General features: G+C 49.8%; 1 protein-coding gene across 27 annotated transcripts in view; it reads left to right on the top strand.

Annotated features, from left to right (window-relative positions):
• heph (polypyrimidine tract-binding protein 1 heph) overlaps positions 1-20000 on the top strand; it is a 131481-nt gene that overhangs the window by 29274 nt on the left and 82207 nt on the right. For 11 of the 27 annotated variants that reach the window (XM_086547308.1, XM_086547302.1, XM_086547301.1 and 8 more), the window contains exon 1: positions 17050-17212. The exons of 15 other annotated variants lie outside the window; for them this stretch is intronic. The gene's annotated coding sequence lies outside the window, so the exon portion shown is untranslated. Of the gene's footprint in view, positions 1-16637; positions 17213-20000 lie in introns of those variants that run through there. One more of the 27 variants, XM_043009246.2, reaches the window with a different exon arrangement.

The raw sequence follows: 20000 nt of genomic DNA, 5'->3' as shown, positions 1-20000 counted from the left end.
TCCCCTTTCTCCCCTCTGATAGTAGGATCGTCTGTTTGTCGGTCGGTGGTCCGTCGGCAAGGCAAGGCAAGGCAAGGCAAGGCAAGGCAAGGCAGAAGGCAGGGCAAGGCAGCCTTAGCACGGAGTCTGAGCCTCGCCATTATCGGGGCTGTGCCGTCGCCCCTGCCAACCACCTGGGCCAGGCTGTGCCACCACCACCCGGTCGGCAAAAACCCTTAGGAACACGGCGAGGCCAACACCACCACCCTCCCCGCTAGCACCAGCTATGAAAAACAGCCTGGGTATAATACAACACGGAGGCCCGATGTCACGGCCTTGAGAGGAGCTGCTGCTGCTCAGATATTCAATTATGCGAAGATGTCGTCATCGCAACACGTGCTTGCCTGAAGATTGTTGTTTTCTCTCCCTCTCCCCCTCCCCCCCCCACCTCTCCCTCTGTTTTTAATCATGGTCGGTAAACGATATTTTTAGCGGTATTAAAATTAGCGCATAGGTATCGTTCCTTTGAGTAGATTTTAGTTCATCCCTACTTTTTTTTATAGTTGTTTCTTTCTTTCTTTTTTTCTAAGTTATTAGAACCTTCAGTTAGAAGTACGTACTTGACAGCCTATGTACGTTTAAAAAAAAATAACCTAAAGCACTTCCTAATTTGTGTATTTGTATTTAAAAGGAGGAGTTCAACACCCATTCTTTTTGTCTTTAATAGGCCTAGTAGCCGTGAGAAGAAAATATTACTTTCTTTTATATACACCCTAGTTAATTGAATTGAGATTACCGAGACCTGTTTATGTAGTGTCAGCTGCGACGGTACGTGCCTGAAGCCAAGCGCGAGCGATTTCCGACCCACTGCCCACTGCCCCTTGTTTGTCTTTTCTCTTAGGTTGGCGGAACTCGCTCCCTAGTCCCCTTGCCTTGCCCCTCTTTTTTTTCTTCTTCTTCTCTCCACTCTATCTCCGTCCTTCTTCTTTAGCTGTCCATTCTCTCTCTCCCCCTCTCCCCCCTCTCACTATGAATGTACGTTTTATTTTTTATTTTTTTTGTAAAGTTTCCCTTCCCGCCCTCCCTCCCGCCCTCCCTTATCGCTTTCCTTTTCCCTTTTATCCTCTCTCCCTTCTCCCTCTTCCCCTTTCTCCTCACCCTTCTCTTATTCTCCCCAGACCCCTCCCTTCTCTTTTTGTCGTCCTCCCACCCCCTCCCCCACATATTTCCCTATTCTTTTTCTTCTCCCCTTTCTCGTTTTTACTCCCATCCCCCTTTCCCCTTCTCGTTTTCCTTCACCCCCTTTTCTGGTTTCCTTCACCTTCCTCCTCTCCCCTTACCCCTTCTCGTTTTCCTCCTCCCCTTACCCCTTCTCGTTTTCCTCCTCTCCCCTTTCCCCCTTCTCGTTTTCCTCCTCCCCTTACCCCTTCTCGTTTTCCTCCTCTCCCCTTTCCCCTTCTCGTTTTCCTCCTCTCCCCTTTCCCCTTCTCGTTTTCCTCCTCTCCCCTTTCCCCCTTCTCGTTTTCCTCCTCTCCCCTTTCCCCTTCTCGTTTTCCTCCTCTCTTTTCCCTTCTCGTTTTCCTCCTCTCCCCTTTCCCCCTTCTCGTTTTCCTCCTCTCCCTTCCCTTCTGTTCCCCTTCTCTCTTTCCCCTTCCGTTTTCCTCCTTCCACCCCTTTCCTCCCCTTTCCCCCTTCTCGTTTTCCTCCTCTCCCCTTTCCCCTTCTCGTTTTCCTCCTCTCCCCTTTCCCCCTTCTCGTTTTCCTCCTCTCCCCTTTCCCCTTCTCGTTTTCCTCCTCTCCCCTTTCCCCCTTCTCGTTTTCCTCCTCTCCCCTTTCCCCTTTTCCTTTCCCTCCCTTCTCGTTCTCCTCTCCCCTTTCCCCTTCTCGTTTTCCTCCTCTCCCCTTTCCCTTCCTTCTCGTTTTCCTCCTTCCTCCTTCCCCTTTTCCCCCTTCTCGTTTTCCTCCTCTCCCCTTTCCCCTTTCCCCCTTCTCGTTTTCCTCCTCTCCCCTTTCCCCTTCTCGTTTTCCTCCCCCCCCCTTTCCCCTTCTCGTTTTCCCCCTCTCCCCCTTCCCCCCTTCGCGTTTCCCTCCGCTCCCCTTCCCCCTTTCCCCTTCTCGTTTTCCTCCTCTCCCCTTTCCCCCTTCTCGTTTTCCTCCTCTCCCCTTTCCCCTTCTCGTTTTCCTCCTCTCCCCTTTCCCCTTCTCGTTTTCCTCCTCTCCCCTTCCCCCTTCTCGTTTTCCTCCTCTCCCCTTTCCCCCTTCTCGTTTTCCTCCTCTCCCCTTTCCCCCTTCTCGTTTTCCTCCTCTCCCCTTTCCCCTTCTCGTTTTCCTCCTCTCCCCTTTCCCCTTCTCGTTTCTCCCCTCCCCCTTTCCCCTTCTCGTTTCTCCTCCTTTTCCCCCTTTTTCCTTCCCTTTCCTCCTCTCCCCCTCCTTTCCCCTTCTCGTTTTCCTCCTCTCCCCTTTCCCCTTCTCGTTTTCCTCCTCTCCCCTTTCCCCCTTTCTCGTTTTCCTCCTCTCCCCTTTCCCCCTTCTCGTTTTCCTCCTTCCCCTTTCTCCCTTCTCGTTCCTCTCTCCCCTTTCCCCTTCTCGTTTTCCTCCTCTCCCCTTCCCCTTCTCTTCCTCCTCGCCCTTCCCCTTCTCGTTTTCCTCCTCTCCCCTTTCCCCTTTCCCTTTCCTCCTCTCCCCTTCCCCTTTGCCTTTTCCTCCTCCCCTTCCCCCTTCTCGTTTTCCTCCTCTCCCCTTCCCCCTTTCCCCTTCTCGTTTTCCTCCTCTCCCCTTTCCCCTTCTCGTTTTCCTCCTCTCCCCTTCCCCCTTTCCCCTTCTCGTTTTCCTCCTCTCCCCTTTCCCCTTCTCGTTTTCCTCCTCTCCCCTTTCCCCCTTCCCCTTTTCTTCCTTCCCCTCTCCCCTTTCCCCCTTCTCTTTTTTCCCCTTTCCCCTTTCCCCCTTCTCGTTTTCCTCCTCTCCCCTTTCCCCTTCTCGTTTTCCTTCTCCCCCCTTTCCCCTTCTCGTTTTCCTCCTCTCCCCTTTCCCCTTCTCGTTTTCCTCCTCTCCCCTTTCCCCCTTCTCGTTTTCCTCCTCTCCCCTTTCCCTTCTCGTTTTCCTCCTCTCCCCTTTCCCCTTCTCGTTTTCCTCCTCTCCCCTTTCCCCCTTCTCGTTTTCCTCCTCTCCCCTTTCCCCTTCTCGTTTTCCTCCTCTCCCCTTTCCCCTTCTCGTTTTCCTCCTCTCCCCTTTCCCCTTCTCGTTTTCCTCCTCTCCCCTTTCCCCCTTCTCGTTTTCCTCCTCTCCCCTTTCCCCTTCTCGTTTTCCTCCTCTCCCCTTTCCCCTTCTCGTTTTCCTCCTCTCCCCTTTCCCCTTCTCGTTTTCCTCCTCTCCCCTTTCCCCCTTCTCGTTTTCCTCCTCTCCCCTTTCCCCCTTCTCGTTTTCCTCCTCTCCCCTTTCCCCCTTCTCGTTTTCCTCCTCTCCCCTTTCCCCCTTCTCGTTTTCCTCCTCTCCCCTTTCCCCTTCTCGTTTTCCTCCTCTCCCCTTTCCCCCTTCTCGTTTTCCTCCTCTCCCCTTTCCCCCTTCTCGTTTTCCTCCTCTCCCCTTTCCCCTTTCCCCCTTCTCGTTTTCCTCCTCTCCCCTTTCCCCCTTCTCTTTCCCTCCCTTTCCCCTTCTCGTTTTCCTCCTCTCCCCTTTCCCCTTCTCGTTTTCCTCCTCTCCCCTTTCCCCTTCTCGGTTTTCCCCTCTCCCCCTTCCCCCTTCTCGTTTTCCTCCTCTCCCCTTTCCCCTTCTCGTTTTCCTCCTCTCCCCTTCCCCCTTCTCGTTTTCCTCCTCTCCCCTTCCCCCTTCTCGTTTTCCTCCTCTCCCCTTTCCCCTTCTCGTTTTCCTCCTCTCCCCTTTCCCCTTCTCGTTTTCCTCCTCTCCCCTTCCCCCTTTCCCCTTCTCGTTTTCCTCCTCTCCCCTTTCCCCCTTCTCGTTTTCCTCCTCTCCCCTTTCCCCCTTCTCGTTTTCCTCCTCTCCCCTTTCCCCTTCTCGTTTTCCTCCTCTCCCCTTTCCCCCTTCTCGTTTTCCTCCTCTCCCCTTTCCCCCTTCTCGTTTTCCTCCTCTCCCCTTTCCCCCTTCTCGTTTTCCTCCTCTCCCCTTTCCCCCTTCTCGTTTTCCGCCCTCCCCTTTTCCCTCTTCTCGTTCTCTCCCCTCCCCTTTCCCTCTCTCTCTTTTCCTCCTCTCCCCTTTCCCCCTTCTCGTTTTCCTCCTCTTCCCCTTTCCCCCTTCTCGTTTTCCTCCTCTCCCCTTTCCCCTTCTCGTTTTCCTCCTCTCCCCTTTCCCCCTTCTCGTTTTCCTCCTCTCCCCTTTCCCCTTCTCCTTTCCCTCCACCATTTTACACCTTTCCCCTTCTCCTTTCCCTCCACCATTTTACACCTTTCCCCCTTCTCCTTTTCCTCCACCATTTTACACCTTTCCCCCTTCTCCTTTTCCTCCACCATTTTACACCTTTCCCCCTTCTCCTTTTCCTCCACCATTTTACACCTTTCCCCCTTCTCGTTTTCCTCCACCCTTTTACACCTCGTTTTCCTCAACCTTTTCCCCCCCTTCTCATTTTCCTCCACCATTTTCCCCTTCCCCTTCTCGTTTTCCCCCTCCACCATTTTCCCCCTTTCCCCTTCTCGTTTTCCTCCACCCTTTTCCCCCTTTCCCCCTTCAATTTTTCCTCCACACTTTTCCCCCATTTCCCCCTTCTCGTTTTCCTCCACACTTTTCCATCTTTTCCTCCTTTCCCCCTTCTCGTTTTCTTCCCCTCACCACCTCTCATCAGTTACTACTCCTTTACCTTCCTACTCTTCCCCCTTCCCCTCTTTCACTCTCTTACTGGATTTAAAAGACAAGTGTGTTAAGCAAAGGCGGCGTTGGGTTGCGAAAGCGCTGTGCCCCCGAGTGTCATTCCTTTCGCTCGTGGATTGAGTGAGTCGACCGTCAGTTAATTCCTTTGAATCGCTTGGTCTTCGATTAATAGTGTCCTCGTTTGGATATTTGGCATTATGTGGAGAGGCGGGGTTATTACGCGTGCTTTTCCAGATCATTGCAGTGACTTTGGGCCGTTTTGTGATGTGTTTGGCGTGTAGTCGCTTGTGTAGTTGTGTAGGGGGTCTATTTAGTTATTTGTTTGAATTCAGGTTAATGGGTTTTGTTTTTATTGTTAGTGGGAGGGAGGGTGGGTGGGTGTGGTTAGTGGGTGGATGGGTGGGGGTGAATGTCAGCATGGATGTGTAAGCCTCGGTAGGTTTGTGTGGCAGTTTTGAGTTTTAGACACTGGGCGTAATTGCCATACGATACCATCTACGTCTGCTGCGCAATTACCTTCGTTGTTATCTGCTAATGATGAACCTCAGTCGACGCCCGACAAGGAAAACCTCCAGCTCGTTTTCCTCGTCAGCCCAACTTGTCCAATTCTTCCTCTTCTCCTCTTTCGCTCTCCTGTGCCCTCCCCTCGACTCGCCTCTGCTCTGCTCTGTTGTGCTCTTCTCGACTCGCGTCTCGCCCTTTCACTCGTGCTTTCGAGTCATGTTGATCGCTGCGACACGACGACCGGGTTTTATCCCCCTTCTATCCTTTTCGTTTGTGTTTTATCCTCCATTGGCCGTTCCCGTGTTCTTATGAGAGACTCCGAGGTAGTGGTTATTTTTTTAGCCGTTTGGCTAAAAGACCATTAGTATTTTCTTCTTTTTTTATTCCATTTTTTTTTTTCCAAATACTTCTAATGCTACTTCTGTATAGTAGTTCTTTACCAATAAAGTTAAGTCATTTGAGGGAGATTTTCGCATATTAGAGAAAATCGATTCAACTTACTGTCTCCTTTAGGAAAAAAAAAACGAAGCCGAAGCCGGTAAATAGTCTGGCTCGTTATTGCCCGAGTCGCGTAAGTGGCAGAAGACTGGCTGCCTGGCTCTCTCTCTCTCTCTCTCTCTCTCTCTCTCTCTCTCTCTCTCTCTCTCTCTCTCTCTCTCTCTCTCTCTCTCTCTCTCTCTCTCTTTTCATTCTAATTCTTTCTCCCAGCTTCCCCCCTCCCTCTCCCCTCTCCCCCTCCCTCTCCCTCTCTCCCCCTCCCTCTCTCTTTTCTCACTCTCTCTCCTCCCTCTCCCCTCTCTCCCCCTCTCTCCCTCCCTCCCTCTCTCTCTCTCTCTGGGAAATCGAATCGATATTGTGGCACCTGATTTTGATGGAAAATTGGATGACGTGGGTATTCCTTGGCCGTCTCCTCCTACCTGGCCGTGATTGGCTAGATGGGCTGCCGCTCGTCCCCTTTTATCGCCGTTCCCGAAATATTGGAGATTGAGGTCGTCGTCTTCGTACTCGTCGTCCTACTCGTCGTCGTCGTCGTTGTCGTCGTCGTCTGCTGCTACTGCCGCTTATTTTTTTTTACTTCCGGTTTTTTGCTCTTCTCGCGTCTTTTGCTTCTTTCGCCGGCCTGTGATGAAGCGTTCGAATAGATAGTTTAGAGATTAATGATGATATTTTCCCCGAGATATTTTGATGACTTGCAACGACGACAGCCAACAAATGAGCGACAGAGGAAGGGATGAGGGAAGGATTGTGTGTGTGTGTGTGTGTGTGTGTGTTTCCGTGTTTCCCCGCCGGAGCAGAAACCATTATAGACAGCGATGATGCCACAAATTGGGGTCTTAGAGCGGGAGGTATTACCTTCATTACGTGGGAGTTAGAAGTGCTGTCTGAACATACACGCTACGGGACGCTGACGGCTGCTCGACAAATATCGCATTTTGGAACGTCTGAGGTTGGATTTGCGATGTGCTTGGGGATGGGTGGGGGGGGGTGGCGGGTGGGGATGATGGGTCGTAGGGGTAGGGGTAGTCGTGGGTGGTAGGGGGTTGCATGCAGGTAGGGATGAGGTTCAGATCTTCAGAGGGGGAGGCGGAAGGGGAAGGAGGGAGGGAGGGAGGGGAGTTGTCAAGGAGTCTCAGGGGGAGGGGGATCGTATCTGCGAATTTCTTGATAAAACACTTTTTTAACTGATTGTTTCTCTCATTCCCCTTTTTTCAGTACATGTATTCATATTTGTCTTCTTTTTTTTTTAGGGGGGGGGGAGGAGGGTGCGGAGATGGGAATGGCAGCATGTAGATTGTCTCTAATGATCTGGTTCGGAGAGAGCATTTTCTGAAAGAGCGGCCGGCGCGAAGAGGCAAATAATTATTGGAAATGTGGGTGGCGGGAGTGTCTCCTTACCTCCGCTCTGCTCTCGAGGCATGTGCATGTAGATAGATGATGGAGGATGGGATGGGATGCTGATGGTTCCGGGACGAAGGGAAATGCTCTTTGCCTTTTTCTTTTTCTTTTTTTCCTGCTTTTGTGCCCCCCCCTTGCCCTTCTATACTTTCTCCTTCCTTCCGTCCTTCCTCTTTTTTTTTTCTCTCTTTTCACCTCTGGTTCTCCCAATTCGTCTTTCCTTTTTCCTATCTCCTACTCCCTTTTCTTTGTTTTTGTTTCTCCTGCTCTCCCACTCCTTCCTTTCCTGTCATCCTCTGTGCCAGCCCGTTCACTCACTCTGTTTTTTTCCGTTTTTTTCTCCTTTTTTTTCTTTTTCTTCCTCTCGTCTTCCTCGCATTCAGCCGGTCGCGCGTGCCCCCATCGACATTCCACCCGGGAGAAAACTAAGGGTCTTCCAATAAACCACACCTCCCGCCTACAACCACCCCACTTGTCAGCGCTAACATGCATTGTAAACAAGTCCAAAATACCATCGGCTGGGCAGGCACACACACACACAGAGAGAGAGAGAGAGAGAGAGAGAGAGAGAGAGAGAGAGAGAGAGAGAGAGAGAGAGAGAGAGAGAGAGAGAGAGAAAAGGGGAGGGGGGGGGGAAGTCGGGAGATTTACGGCATCGGCTCCCAGGGAAGAACGATATAGGGCAAGTCGGCGGGGAGTTCGTTTTATTTATTTATTTTTTCTATTAGAGTTGATGGTAGTATTGGATTCGATGTGGACGTTTGGAGCTAGGTGTTCTCTGTTAGAAGGATAGTTGTTTTTTTCTTTTCTTTTTCTTTTTTTTTCTCTCTCCTCTCCGTTGTCTTATTTTTGTTTGTATATTGGATAGCGTATAGTTCCCACTTGTGTCCTTTCTATTGGACTTTGCAAGTTCTCTCCACATCTTCCAAACTTCCCTGAATGGGTAATTTGCCGGGCCGACGCGAGCCCAAGGCCGGGGCGGGTAAGGATGTTCCCTCCCAAGGCACCTGCCAAGGTTGACTCGTAGTAGTTGCTCGGGAGTTTTGGTCTGCGCGCACGCACGCACGCACCTTGTTTGCCTCCTCGGAGTCTCGGAAGTTGCGAGAGAAAGGATGATTGCGGGGGGTAGGGTAGGGTAGGGTAGGGTGTGTGGGAGAGATTGAGGTGGAGATGGGTGTTTTGCCTTGGGGATGATGGGTTGGCTTGGCTTTGGTTGGGAGGGAGGAAGGAAGGGAGGGTGTGAGTGAGGTGGGTGCGTTGCCTTGGGGGTGACGGGTTGGCTTGGCTTGGGTTAGGGGGGGAGGGAGGGGGCTTGGCGTTGCGTCGTCGGGAGTGATTCTGACAGCGGGACTGAAGAGACGCTGATCTAAAAGGGAAGGGGGGGGGGGGTTGAACAGCGCCCAGGAGTGAGGGGAAAACAATAGGAAGGAAAAGGGGAAATAGGGTGGTTGAGAGGGAGGGAAAGATGCGGTTCGGGGGCGGAAGGGAAACGGGAAAGTGAGGGAGAGGGCGGAAAGGAAAAGTGAAAAGTGAAGATGAGGAAGGAGGGATGGGAAGGTAAGGGACGATGATGATAAAGAGAGGAAAGGGGGTTATAGAAAATGAGGGCTAGGGGTTCGACTGAGGGAAGGAAGGGGGCAGGTAGAGGAGAAGTTGGGCAATGATCCCTTTGGATTGAAGATCAGGAAATGGCAGCGTAAGAGTTTGTGGAGAGAGGACCAATTATAAAAATAGAGGCGGATGTAGTCATTGCAGTCTCCCATAAATTGAACTTCGCCGAATAAATAATTGGGAAGATAATGAGTCCCTTGTCACCTAAATAATATAGAAAAGAAAGCGAATTCAGCGGAATATGTTGGGGTTTCCATTTTTGTTCGTGTCGGCGGTGGAAATTGAAGTCTTGTTTTAAATGCTGCTTAAAATATAGATCGGCAATAAAAACAATCTTGATTGTGAACAGATGTTCAACCCCCCACCCCACCTCCACCCCCTACACACATACACACACACCCTTGGAGTTGTTTTTGCCAGATGTTCATGACAAACCTGTATCAGGATGGTTTAAAATTTATTTGTTTTTCTTTTCAGGTGAGTGACGATTGTGTGTGATTGCATCTGGGCTTGATTGATGGGCTGCTTAGAACACGGTATGTCGGGTGGACCCCTGAATGTTTACAAATGGTTATTTATACTTTTATTTAGGTGGAGCGTGCGCATAGTGCTTCCGTTGGGTTGCATTGCTGTGATCAGATTACAGACGTGTGTCACTGTGAAGTTGTGATTTGGGTTCCTGTGTCTCCTTTGTCCATTGAAAGCACCAAGACCGAAGGAGGAAGGTTAGATCGCTCGGTGGGGAACTTTGTATTTCCTAAAAGAAAGGTTGTGTGTACTCCACGATGTTGTATGAGCGCATTTTCCTCCGTTTATGGGCGTCGGATATTAGACAGCAAATGAGAAGCCTCCGATATATGACCGCGGTATTTTTTTAATGTAATTTTGAGGGAGCTACGCATTTCTCTCTGGGGGCTTGCATTGTCCTGTTTGACCGGCCTTCCGGGGCTGTCGAAATGGGGAAATACCATATTATAACGTGATGGGCTTTTATATTCTCAGGAAAGGTATTTTAATTAGATGTTGCAATATTGTGGACGCCATCACCAGCGTCCGGTTTAATTAGACGGATGGTTATTGGTTCCGCAGTGTTATTGTGGGACGGCCGCATTACTTAAAAATCAAATTAGAAAATAGCTCATGATTTAGTTTTCCACAAAGGTCAGCCTCTGAACCAACATTCCGCTGCTAAATGGGTTAGTGGGGGGGAGAGGGGGGAGGTGGTCTAGTAACCTGGCAACATGGCCGAATCTTATTGCCCCTCCAAGTTTGTTTTTGTTGCATTCGGTGGCGGATTCTGCCGAGCGATGCTAAAGGCTTTTTTAACCCTTGTGTAATGGAAGGTGGGTTATGAATAGGGTGTGGTAAGGAGGGACGAGGCCGTGCCAGGAGGGAGGGAAGGAAGGAAGGAAGAGGGCGTGGAGTGTTGCCATAGGTGGGTCGGGCTGCCTGGGGGGCATGAAAGGGAAATCCGAAGCGAGGGTTTGGGTGGGAGCAGCGAGCAGAGGGGCCGTCGAGAGGGAAAGAAAGGAAGAGCAGGAGCAGCAGCAGCAGAAGGGGAAGGGAATTGAAAGGGTGAAGTTGAAAGAGGAAGAGGAAGAGGAGGAGGAGTTGGTGACGATAGATGTCTCGTTCAAGGAGCCGCCGAAGGTAGGGAGAACTTTGGCAGGAGTGGGTTGGGGGGGGAATTGGACTAAAATAATAGTTTCTTTTAAAGAATCAAATGCCCTGGTCTCTAGATTATTTGTTGTGATAGGCCGATTTTAAGAGATGGATGTTTTTTTTAAGGGCGCGCATAACCCGTTTACAAAATACTTGCCTAGATTTAAGCGATTTTATATTGCTATATATAACCTTTGCTTATCTGCTCTCTCATGTTGAGAAAAGTAAACAGAAGAATTAGATAACGATGTTAGTGACGTGTTAGAATAGGAGAATTAGGAAAAGGGGCAAATTGAAATATCTGACCCGTAATACGTTGCTGAAAGATTGTCCATAAGAATTTTCGTTTTTTGCCCCTCTATGAAGAAAGCTCGAAATGGCTGTGTATTGTCCGATTATCTGTCCATGAATGGAGGAAACGTGTCCTTCCCCTCCACTGAAGGCAATACCAATGACCAGGAAGTTATTTTATTAGGGAAAGGGGCTTTGCAATCTCGGCGTGATAGGATGAGGTACTGGGCAGCTGTGAGGAGGAGAGGGCGGCGGGCGCAGGAAGGGATGACTAACCGGAGGAGGAGAAATGCAAAGAGATGGAAATGAGAAGAGACAGTAATGGGAGGATTAGCGAGAGTTGGTTAAAGGAGGGCACGCGCGGAGGAGGAGGAGGAGTGACTGGAAACAAAGAATGTGAGGAGGAACAGCAGAATATTAGTAAAGAAGGCGAGCGAAGACCAGGAATGGGGGGTGGAGGGGAGGCCACGAGAATAAAGAGACCGGGAGGAGCACAGGCTATTGTTCCCCCTCGGAAGGCTGCCACCTGGATGTTACCACACGGTCTCCCCGGTCTGTCGGCCTGTGCCTCGCCTTCCCTCGCGTCGCCCTTTCACGCTCCTTCCCTGGCTATTTTTCACGGGAGCCAAAATGGTGGGGGACCACTTCGGGCTGTGAGTCATGCTGGAGTGTTTACATTTTGGGCAGGAGTCGTTTATCGGGTGGGGTTACCAGTGGGTTGAGGAGGGACACGCACAAAGAAGAGTGCGATCTAAACTTGGCTGTAGATAAATGGTTATTGTTACGCTAACTCCACATCGTGGGAGATTTTATGGTGGTCGTGATCCATGATATCGGGTCATGGCGATGCCAAGGACGCACGTGACACTGACGCACGGAATTCTGGTGGGGAGCATCATGGCACAAAATGTCCATGCAGCATAGGACGCCTTTCCTACTATTTCAGTCTATCGTATGTTTCTCTCCTTTAGTGCCACATTCCTTGTCCGTTCATATTCTTCTTGTTCTGCTGTTTTTTTCATGAGAACTACTGTTGGAATGTTATAAATAAGACCACAAATTTCCTTATCTTACCATTTTCAGGTATAAAGTGGTACTTTGATTAGCCTTGTTTAACCACATTTTCTATCTTTCTAACCGCTTCTTTGCAACTTGCATTTGAATACAAACCGTGACCAACGGTTGGAATTTTTAACCGTGGTTGAGTGTACGTTTATGCCTGAGGAATTCTTCACCTGCAGGTTTCGACACGCCCGCTTGCTCTGTTTACTCAGCTGTAAGCCAGATATCTCTCACCTGCATACAATACTCATCCATTTCTTCGTGTAACCGTACTTATCGGCCTCTAAGCAGCATTCATCTCGCAACCTTAGTCAAGTCCTAAATGATACACAAGACACTTTGTCACGTAGCGCAATTAAGGATTCCTAGCTTCCTTGCACTCCCTCTGCCAAAAAAGTGACTCTTGCCTGAGGTGTCCATAAATCATTAGGTGAGTTGTGGCACTGGCAAGGAGGGACAGACAAAGGCCCGGCGTGAGACAAAGGCACCCAGGATCCAGCGCACGACCTGGTCGTAGGTGACAGGTGGCAGGTGGTAGATGGGCATGGGTGGTGGTGGTGGGTGGTGGGAGCTACAGGGAGCATATTGGATCTGTTGAAGTGTAGGGGTCGATGTTGACCAACTCGGGAGAGTGGAAGTGAATAGGGATATTTTATATCCGTGGAAGACAAAAAGTGAGAGTGGGGAGAATGATGAAATGGGAAGAGGGGAAAGTGAGTCACAATAGGCTGATAGAAAGAAAGGACGAACGATGGACTAGATGTGAGTGAGAGAGTGAATGAGGGTGAATCAGAATAGATAATGGTGCTGGTGATAAAAGAGAGAGTGAATGTGCGAGACAGAGGAGGATGGATAGATCAGTAAATAGATGGATAAATAAATATATGCGTGAGTGCGTGCAAGCAACGCGTGCGGACTCGAGGGAGTGAAGAAGGGTGGGAATAGACGAACGAGACTGAATAAAAGGCTTTGTTTTATTCCACGAGGAGAGGGGAGTGGATCCTCTGGAATGAGTACGCTTCTTCAAGTAGGGAGACTTCCAGTACACCGGTTTTGTATGTGAATTGGAGGAAGTGTTCGACCCGCTCGCCAGAATGAGAACCGGATCACGTTGAATCGGGCGCTAATCTACCGGCCTCCCTACCACTATCGCCGAGTTCCGTAATAACTGATAACGTTTCGAATGACGGGCCTTCGGCTGGCGGTTCATCAGAGAAATACGTGAATAGACCGATCATATGAATTGCATGTAGAGACTTAGTTTGCATATATTAACTATATCAGATATTGCCAATAGATTTAAAACGTTATTGATCAAGGAAAGTCTTGGTAGTTTTATTAAATTGATTTTTTTTGGAATTTAGTGTGACAGCTGGGACTTGGTACACGAAGAATTTCCATGCCGTCGCATCTCGCCTAACTGAAACCTGGCGTCTCGTGTCTCTGCGAGCGGGTAATCAGAAGAAGAATACATGATAAAACGTGGATTTTTCTCCCGCGTCCATTGTGTGGGTTTCTTGCGAGTCTCTTTAATATGTATGGCTGTTAAGATTGGTTGATTAAGGGCGCATTTCGGAGTTAACCCAAGCCAGAAACGGGCCGAAATTGGCAGTATGTAAAATCCGGCGGCAGGCTGAACGAGTCTATTATCCCGGCACTAACACCAATTTACCTCCGCCGGCCGCGATAAGCAACAGGTGATGGCTGAGGTTCTCTCCCTCCCTCTCCCTCATCTCTCCCCTCTCCCCCCTCTCCCGCCCCCGCCCCCTTGTCTTCGCGTCTCTCCCTCGCGGAAAGGGGTGACAGGGAGATCGGCAGCTGTATCAAGCAGTTGGGATGGTATTGATACCTGGAACGACTTAATTCGGAGAAGCGCTGACAAAAATGGTGAGGGGAGAGAGTGAGAGACAATCTTGCGCCGCTCGAGCCGAAATTCTGTTATCCCTGGAACAGAAATGCATTTTTTATATTTATCATGGCGGATTTGAATACTCAAGCTCTTTCTGTGTCTCTGTGTCCCTATTCCACGCTTTTTAAAATTTTTCTCTTTCCTTTTCTTTTCTTTTCCACCACCGCCCCTGCCTCATCTTTACCCTCCCTTGATAAGTTGAATCGAATACATAATGCCCCCAACCCTTCTTCCTCTCCCCCCTCTCCTCTTCTACCTCCTACCCTGCCTGCCACTCTCCCCTACATTCTCCTTTCCCAACCTCCTACTCTCCCCCTTCATATATATGTATATATATATATGTATATATATATATATGTATATATATATATATAAATATATATATAAATAAATTTATACATGCATAAATACATACATACATGCATGGATATACATATATATGTATATGTATGTGTCTGTATGTATGTATGTATTTAAGTATGGAGAGGTGAGAGTCACCATAGCCTTTGGTTCCCACGTCGTGATTTTGTAGCCGGCGAGGGAGGGAAGTAGGTGTAATAATAAGGTCTGGCAGGAAGGCAGGTATGGTGATCGCGTGAGGGGCTGGCTGGAGCTAGAAGTATCGACCCAGGGCGGTGCTTCCTCGTCAACACAATGTAGCTGTCGGTCGGTCGGTCCAGGTACCCTCTTTGCCTGGCTGGATGGCTGGCTGGCTGGCCTGACTTGGTCCTTCTCTCTCTCTCTCTCTCTCTCTCTCTCTCTCTCTCTCTCTCTCTCTCTCTCTCTCTCTCTCTCTCTCTCTCTCTCTCTCTCTCTCCCTCCTCCTCCCTCTCTCTCTCTCTCTCGTTCCCTACCCCTGTGTCCCAAACTTATTTTTCTCTCTATCCTTCTCTCCATTTCCCCCCCCCCCCCCCTGCTCCTTTGGGTGTATCCCATTTGCTTGAACTCTCAGCCTTAGCTTTGCCTACCTTGCCTCACATCTTCACACTGATTTCGCCTTGCCCTGGCGTCATTATGCGCCCTTCGTGACATTTCTGGGAATTATTATTATTATTATTTTTAGCTTGACATTTATTTATTTTGTATTTTTGTCGTTTAAATATATATATAGGATTTTTTTTTGTCTATCGCTCGAGCCCGCGTTCTATTCAGCCATCCACTTGCGGCCGTAGGAATTCTTGAGCCGAGCTAGCGCACGTGCATGTCACATGTAATGTACTTAGCTGAGTATTTGGTATGTAACGTTTCCGCAGCAATCTTCATTTTACTGCTTCTTATCGAGGAAAAAAAAAGCTTCAAAGCACCTTAAAAGAAAGAAGGCATTGCGTTGTCGCCTTGTTAGTCGTGCGATCTCAGGATGCGTTGTTAGTCCCATAATGTATCTATCTTCACAATTATCAGAATCCTTATAGTGCACTGATCCCATGACGTACGCTTGTTTTTAGTCATTACGAAGCCTCGTGTTGCGCAAAGCTGTTGTCTTGTGACGGAAGAGGATGCGCCCCGACTAAATTAAAAAACGGGCCCTTGCTAAGTCGTTCGAGTCGATGAAAGGTGGTTCAATCTAATAAGGTCGCTTTACTATCATTCATCTTACCGCGTCTGAGATTCGGACGAGGTTTCTTCTCTCGTAAATACGTAAATTTTGTCCTTTTAGGTAGTCTGGGGGAAGGTTTTCGATCGAGGTGGGATTCGTGCGAGTTAGGATGTTAGGGTTACCTTTGAAGTGCCGTGATCGTGAGAGTTAGGGTTAAGTTGCTCTCTGCCGGTGAGTTCGTGAGAGTTAGGTAGGCACGCCCGGTGTCTGAAATGGTGAAATAGTTAGTATCCCGAAGAATTGGTGCATTCCAAAGGTGTTAATACAATGAACCTGTCTGTGTGGTTAGTCAGCATGACCAGGTAGCGATAGGCATTCTGTAACCATACAGGTGCTAAGATCGTGAGAATTAGTCATTTCACGGCTTGGGGCTAGAAGAGCATGTCGGTTATGTTTTCCTGGGCAGATACATACCCATCGCGATAACAACATTTACCAATCTGATGACACATCTTATTTTTTTTCGGTAAGATGCTTATGGAGACGGGGAACACATGACATTAAAGGGGTTTTCTGAAATTTGTTTCGAGACCAAGAAACATGACGAGGGTGCCGCCGTGATTTCGATTCTACGAAAGGGAAGTGGTGTCTGGATTAGGCTTAGAGGAATCACTGTGGTTCAGGATGCCGCACTGGTGGAAGAAGCGTTTAGTGGAGGTTACTAACAAAATGTGGAGGTATAATGTTGGCTGGATTTAGGGAGTCCATAGCTCGCTGATAAGGGGTTTCGTGGAGTTTTTTCTTTTTGGATTTCCAGGCCAGGTCGGTTCCCGGTTACTTATAATCAGCTCGGGGAACATGATCCTGGCATTAGGGTGTGAGTATATGAGAGTACTGTGGCCTTTTTTATGGCAGGTTCGTGAGGATCAAAAGTGCGGTGTAATTTCTACTGAAAGTTCGTGAGAATTAGACGTTTAGCTGGTCGTACGTATGAAGCCTGTGAGGATTAGTAGGGGCTTTAATGTCATGATAGTGAGAAGGTCCATTCCCTTACGTACTGACGCACATGCAAAGATGAACGCGCGCGCGCGCGTTTACACACTCACACTCACTCACACTCTCACTCACTCACTCACTCTCTCACTCACTCACACTCTCACTCACTCACTCTCTCTCTCTCACACACACACACTCACTCTCACTCACTCGTACTCGTACCCGTACTCATTGTTCAATATAAAAAAATCTCGACTATAAACTTTGTCCAAGTACTCTGCGGCCATACCCGCGTCGCCTCTGCTGAACATTGGCCATGGAAGGCGAATCACGGTCCCGGCATGGCCACGTCCCTCTCCCGACTGACGACCCAACTGTCATCTTGCAACCGCCGTCCGATTACGAGCACGGGACAAACAACTCTTTGATCGGCGGTCTCGTTTGGCGGATGGATTACATATTCTCGGTCACGCCTCACGACGCGTCTCTCTCCGTCCGTCATCGGTGCTGCCCGTTTTTACTTGTCGATGTGTCCTGAAGGGTGCGCAGGGAAGGCCTCCAGTGCAAGAGGAGTCGAGGTGTAGGATGGAAAGGGGTGTGCGACAGGGTTATTGCGTTGGAAGAGTGTGAAAGGCGAGCGCGAGGGATAGAAGCGGCGGAGGAGTTGTGTTGGCAGCCAGGGTGGGGGAGAGCGAGCGGGCGGGCGAGCGAGCGGGCGAGGGAGGAAGGGAGGAATGGAGGGAGGGAGGGAGGGCCCGGAGGAGCAGCGAGGTGTGTGAGCGTCGCACTCGCCGCGTCCCTTCCGTCCGCGCCGCACACACATACACACACCACTCACCACCAGGCAACCCTCACGTCAACACCAACCACCAATAACAGAATATGAAATCCTGCTTCAACACGTTACTTCACCAAAACTAGTTTCATCGTCAGCGACACCTGCGTGTGTAAGTTACTGTGTGTTTTGCCAGCACCCCCACCCCCTCTGTCGGGCCATTCCCACCTGCGCAGATGTTCGTGCGCGCACATGCCACATGAACATGTGGAGGATGCCTGGACACATGGGATCCAGGTTTTACACAAGATTTTGAAGACACGTCGTTGGTCGTGATTTGAGTTGAGTTTGTGGTTCATTGGGCGTTTGTTTCGTCTACAGGGCAGGGGAGAGGTCACGGAGTCTGAAAATGGTTGACCCCTCTCAAGGCAGCAGTTGTTCTCGCATGAAAAAAGACTTGTTCCAAGACTGATGATTGTGTTTGCTCTCCACCCACCAAGGAAAGGATAAAACTACATAAGACGTTTTTTTTTTCTCGAAAGCTTACTTGTCGAAGCTGAAAAGAATTAAATGCTTCGTGGACTAGAATGAAAAGGCCGCGGTGTGTTTATGCCAGTCATGTCGAACTGCCGGAGTGAATTGACGAGGCCGTGAAGGGAAGCGAGGTGTAGAGGACGGGCAAGGTTGTGCTGGAAGGGAAGGCTTCACGGGGATGTAGGGATGGGTAGTTGGCAAGGGAAGAGCTACCTTGGCGCGACGTGAGAGTGAGTGTATGGGTGTATGTCTGTGTTCGTCGTAGGCTGGAGAAGGAGAGTCACTGACGCCCTGTCATGGGACATGTATGGGATGAAGAAGAGAAGGGGATAACATCGAAGAGGCAGGGGACCCCTCGGTGGGTGGACGTATGGGGAGGGGTGTGAAGCGACGCTGGTTGGTAGTGGTTTGTGGGAGTGTGTGTGAGGGAAGTGCGATGTCACGGTGGCAGGGAGGTTGACTGAGTGTGAGGGATCAAGGCGAGAAGGAATCCGAAGGGTGGGGAGGGAGGGAGGGGGAAGGGGGCGGGGGAGGTAGTCCGTGAATGAGTCGTTTTATTGTATCTTTTGTTTTTCAGTGTATGGGAGTAACAGGTGTTATTTATTATACAGTGTATAATAATGTATGTATGTGTGAAGCTATGATAGTGTATATGGGACAAAAAAAGATCGCTTCAGTCTCGTTTTGATGTAAGTAAATGTACATTGTATTCGTAGGATTCTCAATAATCCTACAAATGTTTGCGTGAGTAAGAACTGAATTGAGAACGGATGTGCGTATGAAAAAGTACTTTGATGATAGAACATATTGCGTGGCTGGAATGACGAGAACTAGGAGGGGGAGGCAAATAATGTCAATCAGGAAAGGGTTCCCGTGGGATGGGAAAAGGGAGGACATTGTAGGAAGGGGGGGGGGTGAGGTGCAGGTGAGGTACCCCTTAATGAGACCCGAGGGAATTAGCCAGGGGAATTAACTACACACTACCTCGATCCTCACCTTGTATCTTCCCTTGTCATGTTTCCTGGTTAAGGTCACGGACATCAGCGGATTGCGAGTACCGCGTCTACCAGCACCTTTCCCGCGCTGTTGCCATCTGCCACTCCCACTCCCACTCCCACTCCCACTCCCACTCCCACTCCCACTCCCACTCCCACTCCCACTCCCGTTCCCGCCTTTCTTTACATGCGACGAAAGTCCCGTCTTCCTCCACCACGCCATTTCACCACCCCGACTCCACACCCTCCTGCCCCACACCACGCCACTTCTCGCCTCCCCCGGAAAAAGTACCGCCAAGCCACGCCGGTCTACCTGTCTACAGACCACTCTACGCCTCTCCCACCTCCCTCCCTAATGTTCCTTGTACTCCCACATCACTCCTGATAATGCCACGTCACCTCTACCTATCCCTGAAACGCTTCGCCACGCCACTCCCGCCTCCTCCTCCTCCTCTTCCCATCACGCTACGCTCGCCCACCACCCTCCCTCCCCAGCAGCTTACCACGCCACCCCCATCTCTTCCCGTCACGCACCCCCCACCCCACCGCACCCCACCCCACCCAAACACACACTGCCGCCTCATTCCCCGAAACGCCACGCCACCCTCCACCTGCCCCTTTCTCCACCACTCCCCGCCGCAACACAATACCTAAGTCTCTCGCTACCAACACTTTAATCAGCATCGCCAGCACCAGCGGCAGCTTACCAATACCGCCAAATACCGCCGCGCCACTCCGATACCTTGTAAAACCACCGCCGCTGATAATACCACTTGGTCAGTGCGTGTGTGTGTGTCTGTGTTTGACGCCTGTGCCACCGAGCTGGCGTGAATGACAACCCGCCCTATATGCAGCCTCGTAATGCTGCATTTGCGAATGATTATTGTACAATGGCTATTGATGTATCGATTTTCCTTTATCGACCGGGAGGAATCCGTTTAGACCTCAGGTTGGCATCACACGAATGAACAGGGCCTGTCGCTTTGATGCCGTGCCATACAATGAGACATTGAATAGCTGTAACAAAAGGCATTATGCACTCTTGCTGCGCTGGCTCTCACGGACTCGGTGTTTTAATGAGTTGCCTTTGAGGTTCAGTGTAATACATCTAACATAGTCACGGATGAATCTCCTCTCTCTCTCTGGTGCCATAAACTAATTATTTTCCTTCTCATTAATCGCGTACCTGAATCCTCATTACCATTTCTCGTTTTTGTTTATTCTCATTAGCATTTATACCTGTTTTGTTTGTCTGCCATCCGTTAGTACTCCATACTTGCTGGTTCATTCTCCTTTTCCTCTGAGACAGTTGGTCTCCCATAAATCTTGAAGCTTTTTGATTTTGAGCATTTGTTTATTTTTCTCATTTTTCTCCTCCTCCTCTGACTTCTTTCTTTTCCTTTCTCCCCCTAGCATCTCTTCTACCCCCCT

This window comes from Penaeus japonicus, unplaced genomic scaffold, assembly GCF_977035675.1.
Source record: "Penaeus japonicus unplaced genomic scaffold, GWHDUDI00000001_assembly GWHDUDI00000019, whole genome shotgun sequence".
NCBI lineage: Eukaryota > Metazoa > Arthropoda > Malacostraca > Decapoda > Penaeidae > Penaeus > Penaeus japonicus.
Note: the sequence above shows the minus strand (reverse complement) of the source record. Positions and strands in the feature narration are given on the sequence as shown.